Below are 11,695 nucleotides of genomic sequence, written 5' to 3' on the forward strand. Positions count from 1 at the left end.
GGAGCCACCAAGTGCCCAGGTCGCCGGGCTGCCCCCACCACCACCTTGTGGCATGAACCAAACAGGGACCCAGACAGGCTCCATCCTAAAACCAAGGTCAGCGCCTATCTGAAGGCTGACCTGTGACCTGTGACCTGACCTCCAGCCTGGCCCCTGCCCAGAGCTCAGCCCTGGTGGCTGCAGGATGGAGGACTCCTCACACACTCCATGAGTTGGAATGCCCCCCTCCCCAGGGAAGACCCCATAAGGACATGGGACCCAGGCTCAGCGGGGGCCGGGCCCTGTCGTCTGTCCCCCAACCTAAGCTCCCTGCTGCTCTCCCAGTGCCCCTGGGAGGCCCTCGGGCACAGCATGGACGTGAGGCCAGGGGAGACACAGCTCAGAGCTCCGGGGTCATGGGGTGAAAGGGCTGTGCGTCCTCACATGCAACTTCCTGTTGGCACATAAAGCTAAAAGGCCCACGGAAGGGCAACCCCAGCACCATCCAGCGTCCAGCGTCCAGCACGGGAAGAGGGTACCCCCCTCACTGATGCTGACCTCTTTGTCAATTTCTTTATTTTTTTGAAGATTTTTTATTTATTTATTTGAAAGGCAGAGTTAGAGAGGAATCTTCCATCCTCTGGTCACACCCCCAAATGGCCACTCTGGTTGGGAATGGGCAAGGCCAAAGCCAGGGGCCAGAAATTCCATCCAGGTCTCTCATGCGGGTGCAGGCGGCCAAGCATGGAGCCACCTTCTGCTGCCTTCCCAGGAGCGTTAGATGGAAGCTGGACTGGAAACAGAGCAGCCAGGACTCAGATGGCTGCTTAACCGCTGCCCCACAGCACTGGCCCCAAGTCAGCTGCTAGAATGAAGGGCCCTGGGTGGGAGATGGATCATCTGGATGCCCTGGAGGGAGCCAGGGGGGATGGAGCAGGGGCCTCCAGAGACCAGGATGGTTGGGCAAGAGACACCCTGGAGCCTGCAAGAGGCCCAGCCCTGTTGGGCTCTCAGACGCAGACTCTGTATGGTTTTCAGACCCCACGTCTGGGGTCAGCTCCACGGCCACAGGAAACAGCTGCGTGGTCTTCCATTCACGTCGGTGGAACGAAATTCCACCTGTGACCTTGCAGTAACTTGGGCTGTTCCTCTGGCTTTGGACACTCCCTGCCTCCAGTTCCGGGGACCGTGCCCAACACCACCTGGGGACGTCCTCAGTGGCGTCTTCTAGAGGCAGCACAGAGAGACTGCCTTGTCCACTGGGGCCCTGGGCCCAAAGCCAGCCCTGTCTCTCTGTCCCTGTCCTGCACCCACAACCCAAAGGCCCCAGGGTGCCTCCTGCATTTGCAAGGGGCCACCTGCTCAGGGGAGGCACTGGGCACCGTCTGGGCCCCTGAAGCCACCACTTTGCCTCTAAGAGCCCCAGCCAAGAGAGGAGGCTGCTAGCCCCCACCCCACCCCTGCAGACCCCCAGTGCAGGCGTGGAGGAGCAGTGACTGGACCTGCATTCGGTGCTGTGATGGCTCAGAGCCCCCCTGCCGTCCACACCCGCCCCCACTGTCAGGAGCTGGACGGTGGCTGCCAGCAGGGTCCCCACAGTAGACACTGTGCAGACCCAGCCTGGGGGCCTCAGAGCCAGAGCCCTCCCACCCACGGCGCTGGGACTCTGCGGCCAGGCCTGGGCTAGCACAGTGACCTTCAGACCTGTGGCTGCGTGTGGAGCGTGGTCTCCCTCTGCTTGCGGTCTCGTGCAATGACAGTGGGAGGGGGCCCAGTAAGCCATGGCTCTCTCCACCTGGCCGCAGACCTCCTGCTGTGGCCAGGGCAGGGCCGTCCTGGGGGTCTCTGACGCCCCCTCAGCCTCCGAGGATAGGCAGGCAAGGGACACGGGTCCCTGGGGCCACACCGGCCCTCATGGGAGGAAGACGCCATCATTGGGGGACAGCCCATCCCACCCATCCCACCTTGCCCACGTGAGCAAACCCAGCCCTAGGCCCCAGCTTCCCTCCAGCCCTGTCCAGAGTGTCTCCATCCACAGGGTGCTGGCCTGGGGCAGCCTTGTCCAGAGCGAGGCACCTGGCCCCACGAGGTGGCCCCTCACTGGGTGGGGCCTGGACACTGCCCTCCCACTCCAGGAGCAGCCCCCGAGTGGGGCCCAGGGTGCACCTGCTACAGACCCAGGCTTCAGGTCCCCCTGTCTGTGTTGCTGGGCCCTGCAGTCCTGCTCTGCCTGCTCTGTCCACCCACGTTCCCTCCTCTGGCTGCAGGGGGCTCCGAGGGGTCAGCAGGTCTGTCTCAGGCCTGGATCCGGCAGCATCAGTAGCCGCCCAGTCCATACACTGCAGACTCCTGGCTCTGGCCTGGGCCCCTTCCCTGAGCCTGGGCCTGGCTGCACTGCCCCCTGCAGGCCGAGCCCAGCTGGAGCATTTGGCTTTGGGTCCCACCCTGGGGCACCCTCAGGGCACCAGCATCCAGCCCGGCCTGGATAAATGGCTTCTGTACCACAGTCACTCCCCAGTGCCAGAGACCTGGCCGGTGGCCTGGGAAGAAGCAAGAGGCTGGGCGTTTGCCTGTCCCGCTGACATTTCTGCCCCCACTCCAGTGCCCCTGGGACTGCAGCGCACAGGGGGCCAGCGGGAGCTTTGGCCAGGCTCAGCACCTGCACTGTGGCCACCTCCCCCTTGCCAGAGGCTGGGCTGCTGGACACAGAGGTCTCGGGACCCTGGCCCTGGTTCCCCGCCTGAAGCCAGGTCAGCTGGAGGAGCCTGCGAGGCCCCCAGACCCCTGGCAACCTCCACGGGGGTTCTCTGGGCTTCTCTTGGCCCTGAGGCTGGGGCTGGGCTGGGGCTGGGGCAAGCATGAGCCGACCAGGGCACTTCCTCAATGGGCTCATGCACCTCCACCCCCTGGGCAAGTCGAGGCCTCCAGTTTCACTAAGGAGAACCCCACGTGGAGCCACCCAGGGGCCCTGGACAGGGGTGGCATTGGCCCGAGCCCAGGCCCCTCAGAGCCTGGAGCCCTGTTCCAGGGTGGGGATGTGGGAGTGGGGTGGGAGCATGGTGGGGGGAGGAGCCCCAGAGGGCAGCCAGGACAGGTGCAGGAGGAGAGGGGCTCCAGGAGCAGCCTCCTGTGTCCACTTTGGGGCTCAGGGGTGCCCCTGACAAGCAAGGCTGCCTGCAGGGCGAGGGCTGTCCCGGGGCCTGGGCAGAGCCCTGGCTGCTCCGTGCCTGGCTTCCCTCCGGGAGGGGCGGGGGGCAGCCGCAGGGCTACTGGGGAAGCTTTGCAGTGTGGAGCTCCCTTTAAGAGGAATAAGGGCGGGGCCAGTGCTGTGGCACTGTCGGAAAAGCTGCCATCTGCAGCACTGGCACCCACGTGGGAGCTGGTTCAAACCCCGGCTGCTCCTCTTCTGATCAGCTCTCTGCTATGGCCTGCGAAAGTAGTAGAAGATGGCCTGAGTGCTTGGGCCCCTGCACCCATGTGGGAGACCTGGAGAAGCTCCTGGCTCCTGGCTTCAGATCAGCGCAGCTCTGGCCATTGCAGCCAATTAGGGAGTGAAGCAGCGGATGGAAAACCTCTCCGTCCCTCTCTCTCTCTCTCTCTTGCTCTCTCTCCCTATAACTCTGACTTTCAAATAAAGTAAATCTTTTTTTAAAGAAGCTCACAGGAAATGTTAGGAATGTGCAGGAAGCGCACACCCAGCTCTTGTATCCCTGGTGCTTTGAGAAGCTCAGGGCTTCCCAGCGAGGAGGATGTGAGGGGGTGGCTGAGGCCGGAGCTGGGAAGGGGCCAGGTCCTGCCTGGGTGCCCACCATGGGGACGCTGGCCTGCCCCAGCCTGTAGGTGGTCCCAGGCCCCCACTGTGCCGGCTGCGAGGGGCCCCGCGAAGGCCCACGGCCCACTCAGAACAGAGGCGCCGCTCGCCCGGGTCAGAGCCGGCACAGCAGGCCTCGGCCAGCCAGGGAGGGCCTCCATGGTGAGGTGGGAGCTGACGGGGGCCTCTGCAGGCTGCCTGTGTCCCAGCATCCCATAATACCACGCAGCTATTAGGAGCTAAGACCCTGGAGGAGCTGTGAGGATACGGCCATGAGTCTGGTTCCTCAGGAAATCAAACTCAAGTCTATTACACTGTGCGTTGGGATCAATAATTCAATTGCTCCATCTGCTCAAAAGGCAGAGCTGCCTGGAAGCCAAGGCGGTCCCTGGCAGAGCTGTGAGCCGCACTGAGCCGTGCTGAGCTGTGCTGAGCCATGCCAAGCCACACAATGCCAGCCATGCCATGCCAAGCTGGAGTACAAGAGCTGGAAAACCCCGAGAAGGTAGGACCTGGACTCCCCGGTGAGGGTGGGCTGAGCCATCACACCCCTCACCTGGACTGAGCTGGTCACCCACGCAGGTGCAGGGCCCAAGGACTTGAGCCATCTTCTGCCGCTTTCCCAGGTGCATTAGCAGGGAGTGGGACCAGAAGTGGAGCAGCCGGGACTCAAACCGGCACCCACACGGGATACTGGCATTGCAGGTGGAGACTGTATGGTCTGACACCACAGCACCGTCCCCTAAATAAATAAACAAAACGTGGCCAGGCTGCAGCCCCCTGTGGCTTCCCTGGCTCCTCACTGACTGCTCCCTCTGATTTGCTGACTCAGCTCCCTCCTGGATAGCCTTACCCCTCCCCTTAAACCCCCACCCCCTTGGTGACCCCGCCCCTCCCCTTGCTGACTCCGCCCTTGCACCTGGAGCAGCTGAGAGCTCCAGGACAGCAGCAGGTGGGGGCCTCCCATGTGTGTGACCGTGGGGAGCCTCCTGTACCCAAGTAGGGGCCAGCAAGTGGGCCCCAGAACCACAGATGCCCAAGGAATGAGCCGTGTCCACTCTCCCATCCCCAAGGTACAGCCACATAGTTAGGAAAGGCCACTGTGCCACGGACACTGTGCTGGCCCCAGGCCTGGAAGCTCCTTGCACAGGGGCCAGGGACCCTGAGCTGTCCCTGTGACCCTGGGGCCCATACCCACCTGCCCACCTGTCACCTAAGTGCTCTGCCTCGCTGAGCCCACAGGCAGGATGTGAGTGAGGACAGAGGCCCAGACCTTGTCCCTATCACAGTACGTCACGCTGCCCTGGCTACAGAGAGGACATGCAGAGCCTGGATGGTCAGGGAGGGCTGCCTGGAGGCAAGGGCCTGAGACCCTGGGCTGGAGGAGAGAGGTCCCTGCGCCTCCCTCACTGGGACAGGGACTTGCTCTGCTCACCACCCTGGGTGAGCCAGGCTTCTGCCTCAGGGACATTGGCAGGGGTGGGCGGCAGAGGCCTGGCCAGGCCCAGCACAGAGGAAGCCACATCCCACTGCCTCCCCACAAGGCCTCCTGCCCCCCGGAGGTGCCCAGGGCTCCCCTGCCCCCGGCACTGGTCCTCCTGCCCAGCCTGAGGGTAGGGGGCAACAGGTCCCTGGCACCCGGGGGTCGGCTCTGTCTTCACATCTCACCACACCTGTGACCCATGACGCACTGGGGCTCCTGGCCACCATCTGACCCACAGGGAAGCTTGTAGAGCTGGCCACAGGAAGAGATGGATGGAGCCATCAGGGTACAAACTGGCAGAGGCGGGGAGCCACAGGGTCAGCGCTTCCCCTGCTCGGTTCAAAGGCGTTTGCTGACCTCCAGCTGCTGGAGCGCAGGGAGGCTCTGAGCAGGCAAAGGCCAGTGCCGCAGGACCGTGCCAGGCGTGGTTCGTGTACCAGGCCCCGCCCCGTGCCCTCCCAGGAATCCTGGGGGAGATGTGCCAGCTGTGGCACCCGTGTTCCTTGGACATCCATATCACCCATCATCAGGGCCAGCCTCAGGGTCCTGGAATCTGCATCACTCCCGGGCTTCCGGCTGGGGCCACAGCCACTAAGCAAGAGCCAGTGTGGTCAGCGAGGACAGTGAGCACCAGCATGGACAGCGTAGACAGTGAGGGCCAGCGTGGACAGAATGGACAGTGGGGGCCACCATGGCAGAGTGGGGCTGTGACACCATCCTCTGTGTCCCCATGTCCCCTCTTCCCGTCTGTCCCTTCTGGGAGTCCCAGGCCGTGCTCTGTTGCTGGACTGGAGCACCTGGGACCCGAGCTGTGTCTACCTCTGGGACCTGGGGGTGGGGAGGCCCCAGAGCACGGGGCTGGCACCTGAAGCTGCTGCTGGGACATCGGGTCCCACATCCAAGCACCTGGCTCCAGGCCTGCTGGTGCCCACCCTGGCATGCGGCAGACATGGCTCAGGCACATGGGGACCTGGGCTGCATCCCCCAGCTCCCAGCTTTGGGACACTTAGGGAGGGAACTGGGGGCTCTGTCGTCTGTCCCTCTGTGTCTCTCAAATAAATAGATAAAAAAAATTTAAAATGAAAGCAAGGGGCTGGAGCTGGGGCGTAGCCAGTAAAGTCTCTGCCTGCAGCACCAGAATCCCATATGGGTGCCAATTCAAGTCCCAGCTGCTCTACTTTCAATCCAGCTCTCTGCTAGGGCCTGGGAAAGCAATGGAGAATGGCCCAAATCCTTGGGCCCCTGCACCTGCGTGGGAGACCTGGAAGAGGCTCCTGGCTCCTGGCAAGCAAGACTGCAAGGGCACCATAAGCTGAGAATGGGCAGGTGGACCAGCTCAGGTCACAAGAGCCAGGGTGGGGGTCCCGGGTAATCTGACCTCTGACACCCACCTCCCCCAGCCTCTTGTGCCTCCTCCTGGCTATAAACACTCAGCCCAGTTCCTGCCCCCTACTCACTCCACAGCTCACCCAGCACCTGCCCCCCACTCACTCCACAGCTCACCCAGCACCTGCCCCCCACTCACTCCACAGCTCACCCAGCTCCTGCCCCCCACTCACTCCACAGCTCACCCAGCTCCTGCCCCCCACTCACTCCACAGCTCACCCAGCACCTGCCCCCCACTTACTCCACAGCTCACCCAGCACCTGCGGCTGTGTACACCACAGCTCACCCAGCTCCTGTGCTCCTGGTGGGGCCAGGGAGCCTGAGAGGGAGCTGCATGTGTCTGGGCTGCAGGTGCCTGGCCGGCTGCCCTGCTTTGGGAATCAGCTCTCAGGTGCTGAGCAGGCCTGTGCCAGCTGTCCTGGTTCAAGGCCAGTGATGTGGGCAGGGGTGGGGTGGGGTGGCCAGGCTGATCTCTGAAGGGGAGGAGCCACATTTATGTGTGCAGGGGGCAGACACAGAGGCCCTGGGCAGGAGCCCTGAGCAGCTGGTCTGTGCGTGGCAGCCAGTGCTCATTGTACCTGGGCCCCCTCATGCAAAAATGGGACCCCTGGAGGACCGTTCTGCTGGCGGGGAGGGGGACTACAAAGCCCAGTGAGCCCAATCCTGAGAGCAGCAAAGTCCGGGCATAGGCTGGGCTCTGAGGCAACGGATGTGGGCTTTGTGATGTGGCCCAGCTTGGACCCTGCCTTGGGCCTGCCTGGTCCAGGGGCAGATGCAGAATCCTGGGCCTGGGGTCTCTTCCTGGGTGTTTCCCATCCAACACCCACCCACACACACACACACTCCTTGGCCGATTCCCACTCCCACCGCCGTCATAGCCGAGACAATCCCTCCCCATGACAGGGGAAGGGGGGGGGCAGGGAGCTCTTTCGTTTGCTGGTTCACTCCCCAGATGGCTGCAATGGCCGGGGCTGCGCCAGGCTGAAGCCAGGAGCAGGAACTCCATCCAGGTCTCCCACAAGGGTGCAGGGCCCCAAGCACTTGGACCATCTTCTGCTGCCTTCCCAGGCCATCAGCATGGAACTGGATGGGAAGTGGAGCAGCTGGGGCTTGAACCAGTGCCCACATGGGATGCTGGCAACACAGGGGCTTCTTACCCTGGGCCCAGGCCACAGAGCAGCCCCGACACTCAGCAGTCTTGAGTGGCACTCCCCTCAACTGTTCTCTCTAGCAGAGAGCAGCTGCCCCTCCCTGGTCCCACTCAGCCCAAGCCAGCTCCTCATCTCTTCTCAACTGGCCTGGGACCCAGGGGCCTGCGGGGACCACAGCCTCGACCACCACTCACTGGGCTACGGCACCGGCCCCTCGGTGATGCCACCCCCCTCACAGGTGTCACCAGCATCATCAATCTCCCTCTCCCTCTTATAAAAATGGCCTGACTGCTAATGAGGCTGTTTGTAACCTGTTTCCCTGGTTGCTAATGATAACTAACATGCGAATTAGCTGTGGAAGGAAAGGCTCTGGGACCCCCGGTTCATTAGCATGTTATTTACTGTTTGCATACTTAAGTATCACTGATACAAATCACTGCGTTTAGTGGAAGGGGCGGGCACTAATTACACCAGCAGCGTTATGAAAACCCATTTCGCTGTGTTATTTTTCTGCATGATTGATGATTCCTGGCCATCCAGCTGGTAAACTTCCTCCGCTCAAACAGATCCAGGTTGTGTACACAACCCAGCAAGGCCCACAGTGCCATCCATCACCCCAGCCCCTGTGGGCTACCAGCTTTGGTGGAGGGGGGGTGGAGAGAAACAAAAAGGAGAGGAGCGCCTGTTGTCTTTCCCTTACCAGGCTCTAACCTGGCTGGTGACAGCATGACACCCAGCATGACAATTACAAGGAGAAACTCAAAAATCAACACTCATTGTTAGTGAAATATATTTTCAGAAGTAGTAATAGATTAGGGTCTGCACTGTGTAGTAGGTCCAGCATCCCATATTGGTGAGGATTCAAGTCCTAGATGCTCTACTTCCAATCCAGATCCCTGCTAATGGGCCTGGGAAAGCAGCAGAAGATGGCCCAAGTGCTTGGGCCCCCAAAACTGTGTGGGAGACCCAGAAGAAGCTCCTGGCTTCAGATCTGCCCAGCTCCAGCCTTTGCCACGATTTAGGAAGTGAACCAGCAGATGGAAAATCTTTCTTTCTCTCTTTCTCTCTCTCTTTCCTTCTCTCTCTCTCTCTCTCTTTCTCTCTCACACACACATTGCCTTTCAAATATATACATAAATCTTTAAAAAAAAAGATCAAGCGAACAAATTGTTAGGGATACACAATATTTAAATAATATAATTAGCAAGGATGAATAAATAAACATATTTAATCTATCAAACTTGGCAAATCAAAGAAGCCATAATGGAAATTGAAATGAATGATAAATAAACTATTACAAAGGGAAATATAAAAAAGTCAGTTAATAAGGAAAATAAAACACTAAATTTCTTCTATAGGAGAAAGTGAAAATTAGTCAGATACTTAAAGAATTTAAAAGTATAATAAACAAATCCAAGAAAAGTAGACTAGGCAAAAACAAGGATAAGTGTATACAATTAGATACAAGCATATTTCTGCCCTGTGGTTCATAATTATAACCAAATAAATCAATATAATGAATTTAGGCAAAGAAAATAATTTCTGAAAAGCCTACCTGGTATTTGCAGAATCCCTAGAGAACCATATAACTGGACCCTGCAAATGGGTAAGAAGGAGGGAGGTCACACAGGAAAACCAGGCCATGAGAGGATTAGGAGGTCTCCACGGCTTCCTCTGAGGAGTACCAAAGGCTACACTTGCATCTTGCATCGCCCTTGCTCTGGTGCAGACATCATTTCTACCTGGGCTGCCAGAGGGATCAGTCCTGCTCCTAATTCTCTGTCACACCAGTGCTCATGCCCAAGGTCTGGAACAGAAGCATCTGGTCACTAAATGCAGGTTAAGCGCTTATACCCATACCAAAGCAGAGGTTGAAATAGCAAATATTTGGTTTTCAGCCTCCTTAGAGAGTAGACATAAATAAATTTATGTCTATTAACAATTCATATATTTAAAACAGTAAACAAATAGTAAGCATTGCTATGATTCCACTGGTGTCTTAGACTCATTATCATTATTATTATTTGAGGAGCCAAGAGATAGAGTGATAATGCAGCCATCTACTGTTCACTCCCCAACTGCCTGAAATAGCTGCAAGGCTGGGACCAAAGCTGAGAGACAGGAACTCAGTTCAGGTCCTCTACATGGGTGGTAGAAATCTGATCACTTGGGTCATCACCTATGCCTCCCAGGTCTGCACTAGCATAAAGCTGGATGCAGGAATCAAAGCTGGTAATCAAATTCAAGTATTCTGATATAATTTTTTGGCATCTTATTGGGTAGGCCAAACACCCATTCCTGGAGTCATTTTTTTTTTAAAAGCTTTACTTATATATTTGAAAGGCAGGGTTACAAAGAGAGAGGGAGAGGAAGAGAACATCCATCTGCTGGTTCACTCATCAAATGGCAGCAATGGCTGGAGCTGGGCTGATCCAAAGCCAGGAGCTGGGAGCCAGTAGCCAGGAGTAAGGAGCTGGGAGCTTCTTCTGGGTCTTCACGTGGGTGCAGGGGCCCAAAAACTTGGGCCATCTTCCACTGCTTTCCCAGGCACATTAGCAGGGAACTGGATTGGAAGTGTAGCAGCAGGGACTCAAACTGGCATCCACATGTCATGCTGACACTGCAGGTGATGACTTTACCTGCTATGTCACAGCACTGGCCCCTAGACTCATTATTTTTAACTTTATACATGGTAGTTCTTGATATAGAAGGTGTCGGATATAGTTCTAGAAATCTATGTCTTTCTTATAAATGCAGAGTATGTAGAATTACCATTATTGATGGATATACTTTTTGAGTTTAAGAGACAGGTGGCATATCATGTTGAGTGAAATAAACTACACACAGAATACAAATACCTCATATTCTCCTTCATATGTAGAAGCCAAAACAAAAAAATCCAGCCAACCAACCAAAAATACATCAATCTGAACACAGAATGGTGATTTCTAGAGGCTATCAAGAAGGTATGGAGGGTGGGCAGAGGGAGTCTGGATAGTGGTTACCAAATCAGACTTAGATCAAAGGAATAATAACCTAGTGTTGCACAGCATAGTGGAAAGACTACAGCTAACAATTATCTACTAGATATTGTAAGAACAAACAGAAGGAGGAAGCTCCATGCCTCTAATCATAAAGTAATGTTAGAGAAGGGGAAATGTTGATGACCCTATTTTGATCAGTACAAATTGTATACATGAACTTAAATATTTCTCTGTAGCACATAAATATGTATAATTGTTGCTTATAAATTTTTAAAAAGATGGTTAAAAAACAAATCTGTTTATTAAAAAGAAACGGATGATATTTTGATGGTATCTTATTTAGTAGCAAACTATAGAAATGATCCCTGAAAGTATAGTCTTGATGGTATCTTATTTAATTTATGAAGTTAAAAATTTTTGGTTTGTTTTATTTTGTTTAAATAATGCAACTTCAGGCTGGTGCCGTGGCTCACTAGGCTAATCCTGCACCTGTGGTCCCGGCACATCGGGTTCTAGTCCCAGCCAGGGCACTGGATTCTGTCCCGGTTGCTCCTCTTCCAGTTGAGCTCTCTGCTGTGACCTGGGAGTGCAGTGCAGGATGGCCCAAGTCCTTGGGCCCTGCACCCACATAGGAGACCAGGAGAAGCACCTGGCTCCTGGCTTTGGATCAGCATGGTGCGCCGGCCGCAGCAGCCACTGTGGGGAGAACAAACAGAAAAGGAAGACCTTTCTCTCTCTTTCTCACTGTCCACTCTGCCTGTCAAAAAAAAAAAAATGGAACTTCATGCATTTAGTAGATTTAGATTTGGGAACATAGTGATTCTTCCCCCCACCTCCCTCCCACACTTTCTTCCTCCTCCCTTTCCTTTCCCCTCCTTATTTTTTACAGAGATCAATTTTC

General features: G+C 56.5%; 1 pseudogene; it reads right to left on the reverse strand.

Annotated features, from left to right (window-relative positions):
- Positions 1 to 11,102: 11,102 nt before the first annotated feature.
- Positions 11,103 to 11,175, reverse strand: LOC127488724 (small nucleolar RNA U3; annotated as a pseudogene).
- Between the last annotated feature and the right edge of the window lie 520 nt (positions 11,176 to 11,695).

The sequence above is a fragment of the Oryctolagus cuniculus genome, chromosome 7, assembly GCF_964237555.1.
Source record: "Oryctolagus cuniculus chromosome 7, mOryCun1.1, whole genome shotgun sequence".
Taxonomy (NCBI): domain Eukaryota; kingdom Metazoa; phylum Chordata; class Mammalia; order Lagomorpha; family Leporidae; genus Oryctolagus; species Oryctolagus cuniculus.